Here is a 14,541-nt window from a genome sequence, read left to right as displayed (position 1 = left end):
ATACGGTCAAATGAAAAAAAAATTGCTTTAATTATGAATGCTTTAATTAAGTCCCGTCCCCCCTAAGTAGCCTTTATGATAGCAGATAGTCAAGGCTAGTGTCTCCCTTTTTCATTAAAAAATATTACCGAAAACTTATTTTGATATTTCGTACATTTAACGATTTTTGAATTTTCGGTTACTTTTTATTAAATCATATTACTCACTTACTGAGCCACTGCACCTTCAAAACTCTGATTTCCACATTGTTAAATAATGCCACTTAAAAGTAATTGAATTTGTGTGCAACCATTCCGAGTGAAAAATGACAAAAAAAGAAAATATTGAATTATAAATTAAATAAATCCGCAGCTTGCACAAAGTAAAGTTTCAATTTCATTTAAACATAGCTATATACATATGTATGTATTTTGCGCTAAAAAAACTAAATGCATTACCTTTAAAACGCCTTTAGGTATGAAACGCTCCAGCAGCTGCGTTCAGTAAAGCATTTCCAGGACGGCTTAACGCCAGCAACAAAGCGGACAACTGTAACTACCGCAGCAACAACAGCAAAGCCAGTAGTAACAATAAAAATAGTAGCTAGATAAATATTTACCACTACTACAGCTGCATTATCTGCCACTTAAGCCGTCGTTGTGGCAGGCTTTTTGTATGCAAGCACTGTTGATGCTGCAAAGCGCAGCAGTGCGATGACAACGGATTCTGGGTATGTAAATTTATTATTTTAGTCTTATAAAAGATAATTTTTTTGTATGACAATTGAGGTTGCTTTTGCTTCACATAAAGCAAGAACCTATCGAACAGCTCAATATTATATTCGTTGTTAATATGGCGCTGAATCTAAGTGCGGATTTCACAATTTATCAGTTGTTCAAATTCCTTGTAACAGAAGAAAGAATTTTAACATTCATTTAACATTTTTCATTGATGCGAGGTACGACAATCGCTACTAGCTGCGTTAAAAAGCTTGATATTTATAATACAAAGAAGTTTCCAAAAATTTTCGTTTTAATTTTTTAGATCCAAGACTTATTGCCAGTAATAATACGTTTTATTAAATCTTGGCAGTCGGAAAGCATTGTTACACAGACGTTAAGGCGACACTGCTTTTCGAAAAAATTTAGTAATTTTGGTTTTCACTGATCCGATATTTCAACGATGGCAGTAAGATCTCTAACTGTTATATCTCGATTCTAATACCAATATCTTTATTTTATTGACTTGTTGTACCAATCAAAACACTTGTTAGAGACAAACAAGAATCACCGAAGGCCTTTTCCAACATTCTGAACGCAAAAAATGTAGTGGAACTCTTTTATTTAATAATTTGACTCATTGTAAAATTCAGAGAATGTACTTTATGTACTTCAGAAAGGCAAACGTATACTAAACACTAATTATTTATGTCACTGACAGTAACATCAACCTAGAAAAAATTTTTGATATATTCCTGTGATCAAATTGAAATGTGAATTTTTCCATTTCGTCTCCTTCAAAGTAATCCCCTCCCGTTGCAATACACTTATCTTAACGAATTAGCCAGTCATCATAGCACATGAAGGTGAATTAGGCGAATGCGGGGGTTGCGGCACGATATTAGTTGAAAATGTAGCGAAATGATAACGAATAACCCATGCAGTATGATATGGCGCATTATCGCACTTCATTGTTCACAGTAAAAATCGAAGAATTCACTTTTAGAGCCTCACAAAACGAAATCAAATACTAATGAATATTTTGACGTGAAATTTAGCATAGATACCACTAACAGTACTACCAACTTACAGAAAAAAAATTTACCAATTCGACAAACACGCAAAGTATAAATTAAAAATTCACATTTCAGTTCGATCACAGTAGTAAACCTATAACCAAGTAAATCTTCAACTTGGAAAAAGTGATATTCCAGTACAATAGTTTTTCTTAAAAAATTTGTAATGTTTTTTTATAAAAACGTTGTACAAAACAAATGACATACATTCTGTGTTCATCATATGGCATGGAGTAGTGTATGAATACACATACTTATTTCATTCATAAATTTAACTGCGTATAACTTTTAAAGAAATTAACTTGGGAAAAAGCGGACACCCTAATTTATATATATATATGTATATCATATGAGTGTACTCTGACGGTTATGTTGTAGTTAATGCCGTTGCAGCTACTGGTTGGCTGGTCGCGACATGCTAATTGGATTCAAACTAACTTTGGGGAGCATATTATCGCATGCACTTGCGTTGTTTTTATTTTTTGTTTTGTTTGCTGAATTATTATGTTGGCCAGAGTTGGTTGGTTGGTTGTTGCCTTGAATCTCCTATGAGGGTAATTGTTGAGCGGTGCGAAGGCAAAGGTGCCGACTGGCCACCAGCAGCAGCCAGCGCACAGCGTTGAGCAAAAACTGCTAACAGTACATTTGTGTTCCCATTGCACACAAATCTTAACCCTGTAATGAAAATCCAAACAAATCTATTAATGCTTGCGGCCTATATCCTCCTCCTGTTCGCGCAAAATTTCCAAATTAACAATAGCAAAATTTTGCAACATGCCCGTACGCCTGCTCCACAAACTCTAAATGGAAATATGTGGTAAAGCTTTTCAACTAATGAGTTCAAATACCAGCTCATTATGCGCACGGTTTAAAGTAAAATGGGCACGGGGAATATTACATTTTTCGAGTGTAGCTGCCTTTTTCAGGTCTGCTCTTAGGCTCTTAAGCATACTTTCCAGTTATTTGTAAACTGCTGTCGCTTTAGTTGCTTGTATTTTTCTTGTCTGCTATTTATGCGAGTGTAAACACAAATTAGCGATGCAAAATTTTTGAAATCAGCAAACTTTTGCAGACGTTAAGCCGATTGTTGAAGAAAGTTATGTTATTTGGAGCTTTTTAAAGCCGTTAGAAATTACTTTAAGGTGAATTTTAACCAAAGCGAAAATTAGCAAGTAAGTAAAGGCTAAGTTATAACGTAAGTCGCTATATCATATCATTAAATTTCAGCGTTAAATCACATTATAATTAGAGAAATTAAATCATTATTATTAAATATCAATATTACATAATTTTATTAATGCAATAAATAGAGCTTAAAGTTTAATAGGTGCAGGGTTAAGCAGTGGTTTTGCGTTAACTTTGGGCATTACTCAAGTTTCCTCTCGAATATACATTATTTTCACTTAATTTATGAATATAACTTACTTAAAACAGCTAAAATTAAGTATATGGAAGCTGTTGAAAACAAGATTTTAGTCCTTTTCAATATCAGCACATAGTATTACCAGGAACACGCGTTTTTTAAGTTTCACTATTACTATATCTCACGGATTTCGGTAAAGAGTGAGTCGTTAGAAGTTAGGTACACATATTTGATATCTGCGGTCGTGATAAGTTAGGATCCAATCTCGACTATTTATAGACGAGAAAAACCTTGGGGGTACTATTTCTACACCCATTTATTTTGCTAACTTAGTTGGGTTTTTACGTGTATATTATAAAGTGAAATAATCAGATGGAATTTATATAGGAAGTTAAGCAAGTTTCATATATAAATTTTAGCTCTACAAAATGACCTCTTATTCATTTATTTAAACTGTATATATGAGTATTTACTTCACTAAATTGATACTTAGCGTAATGCTGTGATCAAAGATGTGCAATAAATATGGGTTGATGTGACATAGCATAGGCTGAGATATGGTGTGATGTATTATAATGGGATACGATACAATGTAATTTGACGTTTAATACTTTGATGTTAAGTGAAATGGTGTGTTAAAGCTGTGTAATTGCCTTAAATTGACTTAATTGTATTCCATTTGAAATGAAATGGTGAAAATTTATTTGATTTGATTAAATGTCACGCGATTAGATGTATCTTAAAGGGTTAGGGGTAGTCAGAATTTTCAAAAAATGAACTTTTTTTTGCATTTTCGTTAAGTGTAAATCTATAAAAGATTCTCATATTTCACGTTGATCCGGTAATTAGTTTTTGAGTTATTCGAGAAATAACAAAGAGAAATCGAGCACTTCAAAGCGCTCGTGTGAAACTTTAAACGCGTTTTTCTCAAAACTATGTTTTTTGAACTGGTGACAACTGTAACTCGAAAACCACTTAGTAGATTTTAATGAAATCTATACAGCTTTTATGTAGAATACATAATAAACTCGGGCCTTATCGAAGGATTTTTTTTTCAAAAATTTCGATTTTTTAAGACCAATTAAGTGTTGATTTTTTCCCAAAAATTTAGAAAACAATTTGCTGAGGCCGCCATTTTGTTAATTTTTGTAAAAAAAAAATAAGGCCCGAGTTTATCTATTTATAAAACTTTTTTTTTGTCCGATTGCTCTTATGGTTGTCACCGCAAGTACCTTTTTTTGGAACTGGGTCAACACAAACAACTATAACTTTGAAAATTATTTTTTTTTTTTTGAAATTTTCGTGACTTTAAGTCAACACATTCTATAATAATGCCATATTACTACTTTTGTAAACCTCTTTGAAGTTGGTCGCCTTGTCGTGGCGAAGAGGCTTAAGTAAGAGTAAAGTGTGCATCCCGAAGGAAACGCACTCTGATCTTACGAACTAAGAGGGACACCCCATAATTCCCACAATAGTGAAATGGATGAATAAACCCTAGGTTTTACGCCCATCTCCTATTGTGGAAGTATCTCCTATTGTGGAAGTATGAGGATATCCGCACCAACACCACCCTAAGCCAAGGTGTCGAGGTACCCGTGCCGAGGGCTGAATGGTCAGCGGGGGGTAATAAATAGCTGATCGCGAACGGTCCCCTCCGATGCCCGGGCGAGGTCGGAGGTATAAAAGCCTTCTCTCCGCATACCGGCTCTGCGGACGAGTGACCAACCCTTTTCGGCTTACTCGTGGGACCAACAAATGAACTGAAACAACAAAACAACAACAACTACAACAACCAATTTGACGACAACAGCGACGACTAAGGATATGAATTACAGGATTCCCATTACGGAATCCGACGAAGACGAATTACTCGCCTCCAGCCAGGAGACGAGTAAAGGTACTGCCGGACATACCAACCTAAGTATACCGGCAGATACAGCAGTGCTAAGAGCGAACGTAAGAGAGGAAGCGTCCACCTCCAAAGCTGCCATGAGCACCAACCAAAGTGCACTGGCGGGCAAAGGGGAAATCAAAAAGAAGCGCAAAAAATCCCAGAATCAGCTGAGGAGAAACCGGTACCAGAGGGCAGTCTTCATTCTAGGGAAGATAGCCAAAGACCAGGCAACCGGCACCCCAGTTGATGAGGCAGAAACAAAGCGCCTCAAAGCAATAGTGGAGGAATATGAAAGCCACCTGAAAAGGAAGCAATCAGAACCTCTAGTAGAGAACAAACAGGAGAGCACTTCACAAAAAAGGAATCGCTCTACGACAGAAACACCCGAAACTCTGCCTAAAAAACCGAGGCGGAGTGAAGGCGAACAGAGCAGCGCAACAGCGGCAAGGCATTTCTGCGATGTAGCCAGAGATAGCCTGCAAGTGGCCATCATAGATGGGAATTCCTTCTCACCGAGCACGGTACAGGAAAGATGGGTGGAGATCGACGTCAGATTGTCGAGTATGGTGCTAAGCTATGTACTTGACAATCCAGCGAGTCCTCACCCGGAGTTTGACTCCTCTGAGACCCTCAGGGGCTACAGGGTCATCAAGTGCGCGGACCAGGCCTCCCTGGATTTCCTAACGGGTAGTGTTGCTAAAATCAGCAACGCCTTTGTAGGCCTCCAATTGAGGCTTATACCCGCCAGGGACATTCCAAAGAGACCTCGTGCTCGCATTTGGTTACCCCCACTAGAGGAGCCAGGCGAAAAACTCCTGAGGTTTATCAAGCTGCAGAACAAAACTATACCTGGTATAGATGAGTGGCAGCTGATAAAGGAGGAAAAACCAAATAAAGCCAGCAGACCAATACTAGTGGCCATTTGCGATGAGTCCATTGAGGCTCTCAAGAAGACTGACTACAAAATCAGCTTCGGTATTCGCAAGGCCAGGTTGAAAATCTTCCAAGGCGACAAAGCGGCTGACGAAGACGACACGGAGAGGTCGACGACGCTAGCCAGTTGCTAAGGAATGTAGGCATCGAAGAAACCCGAGATTGGGCATCAACAACCTTAGATGCATACAGATAAACCTGCAGGCACTCGAAGAGTGCTACAGCGAATCTGATAACCCTTATGAACGAGGGGAGCATCGACATAAGCCTAATACAGGAGCCCTGGGTCAAAGAAGACAACATTAAAGGGCTAAACAGCAGCAACTATAACCTGTTTTACACACGGAACAAAAGTAAACCTAGGGCATGCATTCTTATCAATAAAAGTATAAATGCATTTCTTTGTCCTAATTACAGCACAGCAGATATCATAGTGGTAAAGGTGGAACAGAAGGAAAAGCCCTTCTTCTTAATCTCGGCCTACTTGGCGCATGACGAAGACATACCACCGACCCTGCTCACCAGACTAGTAGAGGAGAACAGGAAAGAAGATGTCCTAATAGGGTGTGATGCAAACGCAAGGGGTAGCTCCAGCATAAACACCAGAGGTGAGTCACTCTTGCAGTATATTCTAAATAGTAATCTAAGTATATGCCACAAGGGCGATAAGCCAACTTTTATTTTTCCAAGCTCTGATAGGTTTCCGGGGTGGGAGGAAGTGCTTGACCTCACGCTATCAACAGACACAGATAGTCTCGTTGTGGATAACTGGAGGGTATCCGATGAGCCTTCCATGTCGGATCACTCCTGGATACTCTTCAGCATCCGCGGGAGGTACAGTTCTCCTCTCACATACCGAAACCCCAGAAGAACAGCATGGGAAAAATATACCAGAATAGCAACAAAATGCCTCGAAAAGGGAGGCAATAAGAGTATCAGAAATCCTCAAGAACTAGATTCAGAAGTAGAGAAGTTGAAAAAAATCTTAACCACAACTTTCAATAAATCTACTCCGCTAACAGTTTTGAAAAAGAGAAAGTCTCTCCCTTGGTGGAACAGTGAACTCAAGAATTTGAGAACACAACTAAGGAAAGCTTTCAATGAGAGTTTTAGAACCAGGAAAGCAAAAAACGACTCTTGGCGATCTTTCTGCACATCGATAGAAAGTTGCAGAGAAACCGCTAGGCTGAGCAAAATACTATCCAAAGATCATATTAACACTGCCTACATTAGGACGGAGGGAAGTGATTGGACCTCCTCGGCAAAAGAGTCTCTGGAGGTACTAATTACAACACACTTCCCCGGGAGTCAGCAAACACCTTCAACGAGGGTTCAACCAGAACCACCGTTGAACGCAACTGATTATCAAAGCCAAATAATAGACAAAAGCAAAATCAAGTATGCCATAAATAGTTTTGCACCATTTAAAGCGGCTGGTCCTGACGGGATTATGCCCATAATGTTGCAAAACCTGGTAGAACCAATGGTTCAAAGACCTTAAAATGTATACAAAGCTAGCATTCTTTTATCCTACATCCCAAGAAGTTGGAAAAGAAGTAAAGTTGTGTTCCTCCCAAAACCAGGCAGAAGAACACACGAGAATGCCAAGGATTTTAGACCTATAAGCCTTACCTCCTTTATGCTGAAGGTACTAGAAAGGCTAATAGATCTACACGTAAGAACAATAATGGCGGAGAAGTTATCGAAGTCCCAACATGCGTACATGAAGGGCCGATCAACCGAAACCGCCCTTCACGAGGTGATAAGTGTAATCGAAAAATCACTACACCACAAACAATACACCATGGCTGCATTTCTAGACATAGAGGGCGCCTTCAATAACATAGAAGTAAATGCGATAATTAACTCTCTGGCACATGGTGGCATAGATGACACTGTGTGCAGATGGATACTATCGATGCTTGAGAATAGGAAGATTATAGCTTCAAACGGCGCTGCAACACAAACAAGCTATGTGAGTAGAGGGACGCCTCAAGGAGGGGTCCTCTCTCCGCTCCTATGGGTTGTAGCGCTGAACGAAATACTCCTCCAACTAAACGGTGGAGGAGTGAAAGCAGTGGCGTATGCAGACGATATAGTGTTGTTGGTATCAGGCATGTTTCCTTCAACAGTCAGCGAGATTATGGAAAGAGCACTTCGAAGGTTAAACCTATGGGCTAAAAACAATGGACTGAAGTTAACCCGAACAAAACAGAACTGATGCTATTCACAAGCAGAACCAAAATACCTCAGTTCCAACTTCCGGTACTAAACGTTACAACATTCACTCTATCCCCCACAGCTAAATACTTGGGGGTGGAGATTGACACCAAATTGTCCTGGAAAATAAATATAGAAAAAAGAATAAACAAAGCATATATGGCTTACTATACTTGTAAGAGAATCGTCACCAAGAATTGGGGCCTCAAACCAAGTATAGTCATGTGGATGTATACGGCGGTCATAAGACCTATACTTACATATGGAGCTCTGGTATGGTGGCCAGCGCTAAACAAACAATACAACATTAGAAAATTAAATGGAATACAAAGAGCAGCGTGTGCGATTGTTACTGGGGCAATCAGGTCATGTTCGACTGATGCGCCCAACGCGATCCTGCATCAACTACCAATGGACATTTTTATTCAAAAAACAGCAGCTATTGCGGCGACAAGAATAAAAGAATTGGGAGGTTGGAACCAGCAGAACTATAGACATAGTGTAATTCTAAACAAGCCCACCATTAATAAATCAGACTACATTCTCCCAAAGCTGGACTTCAACAGACACTTCCAGGTAAGGATACCATCTAGACGAGAATGGAGAGAGGCTCGATAGAAGAGGAGGATACCATCTCAGTCTATACCGACGGGTCCAAAATGGACTGCGGAGTAGGAACGGGGGTATTATCCACTGATCTTGGCATATCTCTCTCTATACGTCTACCGAACTTGGCTAGCATCTTCCAAGCAGAAGTACTAGGCATAGAAGAACCCTGCGAAGCTCTATTTGAAAACCACGGGAATATAAATAAAGCAACTATATTTACGGATAGCCAGGCGGCGCTCCTGGCCTTGTCTTCACCCATGACAAACTCCAGCACAGTACACAACTGCAAGAGAGCACTAAGCTCAATAAAAGACAAGCTCCAACTAAACTTAATCTGGGTTCCCGGCCACAGGAACATTTTCGGTAACGAAAAAGCACACGAGTTGGCAAAGGCAGGAGCTTCCCTCAACGAATCCGAGGCGGAGATAATAATAAAGTCCGCTAGGATCAATCAAAGGAGAGATCAATAGACAATTTCAACAAATTGCAAATAACAGGAGGAAAAACATCACAAAATGCGTCTTAACTAAACAATTATGGCCAACATATGACAGGAAAAGAACCAACGACTTACTAAATAGATCAAGGAAAAGTATTTACAGAGTAACAGCTACCACAACAGGGCACTGGCCATTTGGGGAACACGCATCCAAAATGGGTATGCCCTACAACGACATCTGCCGTGGCTGCGGAGTAGCAGGGAACAAGGAAACAATCTTCCACTTTCTCTGTGAATGCCCAGCTCTAGCACAGATCCGACACAAAACACTTGGAATCCATCTAACACCAAACCTTGAATGGATTTCCACTAAAAGCATATCAGACATAAGTAGTTTCATCGAAACCTCAAAATGGTTTGAAAGAGAAGGTGAAACGTAATAGCAGATACAGAAGGTTCTACGAACAGTGCATCAAAATGGCACATCAAGTGTTAATTGAGCCCGATAGGGCTGCACTCCTACCTACCTACCTACTTTTGTAAAATAACACTATTTAATAGCACAAAAAAAAGTGCTGAAAATTCTAATTTTTTCGTGCCTCTGACTACCCCTAACCCCTTAAATAATTTTAAATTTAAGTGATTGGAAGAAATTTTCTGAAATAACGTAATATGGTTTGGGTATCATGAGATGTTACAATTTGAAGTGATGTGATTTAAGGTCAATAAAGTTAAATAATTGACTTTATATAAGACTAAATTAATGTGATGTTAAATATGATGTTATTGTTATTGAAGTGGCGTGACTTAAAGCCTTTTGTTTCAGGTATCACTTTTTTTTAGATATGACGATGCTATATTATAAGGTATGTGAATTTTTGGTAATATCTGCATAGTAGTCTCCATTCACATGCTATCAGATAAAATATGTTTATCAGATGAAATGAAATAAGAATACAGAGTACAAGTTCTGTACGAATTAATATGTTTAGAGAAATATAATTAATGACGTATAAAACGGTGCAGCGGTGGACTTAGCCGAAATGTATATTGCCGCGAAAGCTGCCTTCAAACTCATATAATCGGAGTACTTAGATGACTGCGAGACTGAACACTCTGGAATTCTCAATTCATAATACTTAGATTACAAGGTCGCCGTGCCTACCTCTGGCTGTCGTTTCACTGCTCACATATGTTAAAGAGATTTGCTGAAGCAGAGGGGCGGTAAGCTTTCTTACAAAAGGATGAAAGCTGGCGAAGAGGGTTGGTAGAGCAGTAAACTGTCGGGAACTTTCCATCAACTAAAGTGAAGTGTGGCGATTATTCACTCCAAACGTAGGGCAGCAATATTAGCCCTGAATTTCTTAATAAGTCGTCAAGACTACTGAAGGAATGTCTGAACTCTTATATCTAGCATAGAGTTATTATATGATTACTAGAAAACCCGGCGAACTCCGTTTCGCCACCAAATTGCATCGTTTTATGTAACATTTCGTTTGGTGATTAAAAGATAAAGAAATTTTTTTTTGTTTTATATTTAAAAAGGAAAAATTACATTTCAGCACATCCATCATAACCTTTAGATTTTGCTGAAATACTCTGGCGATTATGTCATGGCGATCTTGCGGTTTTTGGCCCGGTTCCAACTCACGTTCAATTTCCGTCCACTTCGGATTGGATGTTAACGTAATAAATAAATCCGGAGTTCCATAATTTCGCACGTACGTCATAGCGTCTTGAGCGTACTCGTGCATGTGGCGTGGGCTTCCGATATAAGATGATGGGAAAATCGTCATAAGTTCAATATTCTGAACATCACCAGCAAGTGTATATAGTCCTCAGATCGTAGCTTTGCCTGATTGAATCGGATGAACGCTAAACGTTCGGTCTCGACTTTGACATATATGTCGACAGCGAATTGCTGGAATAGCCGACGGCACTTCAAAATGACATTCTCCTCATTTGTACGAATCATCATACGATATTCATAGTAATTCATTGCGCTTAGATTTTTATTCGTTGATACGCATGAAAATGCAAAATTAAATGAATTCTTAATGGAAACCAATAACAGCAATAATAAGTGTGTGAATATTGTACCTGTAATTGGATCGACCATCTTCAACGTGATGTCGTATCCGTCCTGCCCTTGTCAATAAATAATTCGATATTGTAACGCATCGTACAAACGATGTGTCACGTTTACACGATGCATGATATTGCTTCTTCGCTGAACGACAATGTCTCGCGATTTAGTTGGATCGCCAACAATAATTGCAGCAACATCATTAACGGTTGGTGCGTTGAATCTTCGCACATGTTCACCTGTTGGGGTACAATCCGCTCTTATGACAAATTTGTGCGTATCCGATGGCATTCGTTCCAATGCTGTTTTGAACATATTAACCACAGCATTATTAGTGTGAAAAAATGCTTGTAACTGTTCAATAATTCGTCTCTTTAACTGTTGTGTTCCCTGTATATTGCACCGCACATTCAGCTGATCCACCATCGACGAAATGAAGTATATTTGCAGAAATTGATGCGGTTCATCTGGTCTTGGCACCATTGAACCATGCAAATGATATATTTGTCCTTGTATCTGTAATTGCAAACAATCATTTGTTGAAGAATACGGTGTAACTTCTGATCGTGTGATGGTGTAGTGTGTGGTGTATATGTAGTTGTTATGTGTTGCAATTCATTTTGTTGGTGTGAGTGATCGCTAACCTTGCAAGTGGGGATGAATCCGTCTTCTCGAATGATATTAGCTCCAAAGGAAGTCATGCGAAAGCAGTTATTGTATTTAAGGATGTGTTGAAGAAAATGGCTAGAATCGGGATCACTTCCATCAAACAATGGTTTCAGTGGTATATGTATAAGATTCTATCGAGCGTATTGTGTGAAAGATTAAAGCCCACCGTCAACAAACTGATTGGATCTTATCAGTGTGGCTTTAGACCTGACAAATCAACAACCGACCAGATCTTCACCATGCGCCAAATCTTGGAAAAGACCCGTGAATGGAGAATCGACACACACCACCTCTTCGTCGATTTCAAAGCTGCCTTCGACAGCACGAAAAGGAGCTGCCTTTATACCGCGATGTCTGAATTTGGTATCCCTGCAAAACTAATATGGCTGTGTAAACTGACGTTGAACACACCAAAATCTCTGTCAGATTCGGGAAAGACCTCTCCGAGCCGATCGATAACAAACGAGGTTTCAAACACGGCGACTCCCTATCGTGCGACTTCTTCAACCTGCTGCTGGAGGAAATAATTCGAGCTGCAGAACTTAATCGAGCAGTTACCATCTTTTATAAGTGTGTACAGCTGTTAGCGTATGCCGATGATATTGATATCATCGGCCTCAACACCCGCGCTGTTAGTTCTGCTTTCTCCAGGCTGGACAAGGAAGCACAGAAAATGGGTCTGGTGAACGAGGGCAAGACGAAATATTTTCTGTCATCAAACAAACAGTCGTCGCACTCGCAACTTGGCTCTCACGTCACTGTTGACAGTCATAACTTTGAAGTCGTACATAATTTCGTCTATTTAGGAACCAGTGTTAACACCACCAACAATGTCAGCCTGGAAATCCAACGCAGGATTGCTCTTGCCAACAGGTGCTACTTCGGACTGAGTAGGCAATTGAAAAGTAAAGTCCTCTCTCGACGAACAAAAGCCAAACTCTATAAGTCGCTCATAATTCCCGTCCTGCTATATGGTGCAGAGGTCTGGACGATGACAACAACTGATGAGTCGACGTTGCGAGTTTTCGAAAGAATAGTTCTGCGAAAGATTTATGGTCCTTTGCGCGTTGGCCACGGCGAATATCGCATTCGATGGAACGATGAGCTGTACGAGATATACGACGACATTGACATAGTTCAGCGAATTAAAGGACAGCGGCTACGCTGGCAAGGTCATGTTGTCCGGATGGATGAAAACACTCCAGCTCTGAAAGTATTCGACGCGATACCCGCGGGGGAAGCAGAGGAAGAGGAAGACCTCCACTCCGTTGGAAGAACCAAGTGGAGAAGGGCCTGGCTTCGCTTGGAATATCCAATTCACCACGTAGCGAAAAGAAGAAACGACTGGCGCGCGGTTGTTAACTCGGCTATAATCGCGTAAGCGGTATCTACGCCAATTAAGAAGTAGAGAAACTCCGTTAGCCTCTTGTAGTTCACTACTGTTGGGGCTCAGACCAGATCAGCAACCATTGGTCAACTACCAGCATCTGTACAGTCGCAAGGTTCTTATGTTCACAAGTGATCGTAACAATATTGGATCAGGCGACATCGAAGGTGATTTGTGAAATGTCCGGGTGTTTTGCCGATAGCTGATATCCAACTACAGGAGTTTTCCGTCTGGCTTCACAAAGTCTGTACGTTATAGTCTAACTGTGATCCCCCGCCATCCTGAGGGATCAGCCGTTTAACCTAACCTTACCTGATGGTCAAAAGGCACCGTGCTCGGAACGGACCCAGATTATTGAACTACCATCAGCTTTACTGATAGAAAGTTGTGGAAGATCCGTGAACAATTACCCAAGAAAGTGTAATAAGGAAATATTCGAGAGAAAATTTAGGTTATTTTTGAGATCATTTCAATAAATAACAAAAGAAGAAGAAATAGTGGGAGAGAGTGTTTTTGTTTAACTAGGGTTGCAATAAATAAAACTTTAAAGTCATGTTTTAGAAAAGTTTAAAAACAATTTGTATTTCCTTTGTTAATCCAGTCGTTCACCCACTTAAACCAAAATAAGTTGTTAACTAACAAAACAAAATATTTTCACTTTGTTGGTCGCATTCTTGTCAACATACAATTCAATATCGAAAACTGATTGCTAACATTTCTTTCATAGCATGCATTTTCTTGCCGCTGAGTTGCACCTTTTCAATTTCGATTTTTTTTCTAGTGATGGCAAAGCGAAATAGGAAAAATAACTCAGCGCTGTAAGTGCACGAGACTTAATGCTTTTGTTATTATGCGAGAGTGAGGTCGATAGAGGAGGAGGGAGGAATAGAAATAGGGAATGCTAGTGGACGTTATAGTGAGCCTGGCCCCACTGCCTTTTCCGCTGTCAACATTTTCGAACAATGAGCTTCTAACAAAGAGCCGACATTAAATTTTGTTTTAAAATTGGTGAAGTTTTTACCGAAACGTTTCAAATCATGAAACAAGTTTATGGCGATGATTGCCTATCCCGTAGCAGAGTGCACGAGTGGTTTCAACGTTTTGAAAATGCTCGTGAGGACATAAATGATGATCAACATGTGGGTCAATCAAAACCCGTGATCA

Source organism: Bactrocera neohumeralis, unplaced genomic scaffold (assembly GCF_024586455.1).
Source record: "Bactrocera neohumeralis isolate Rockhampton unplaced genomic scaffold, APGP_CSIRO_Bneo_wtdbg2-racon-allhic-juicebox.fasta_v2 ctg1454, whole genome shotgun sequence".
Classification (NCBI taxonomy): Eukaryota; Metazoa; Arthropoda; class Insecta; order Diptera; family Tephritidae; genus Bactrocera; species Bactrocera neohumeralis.
Note: the sequence above shows the minus strand (reverse complement) of the source record.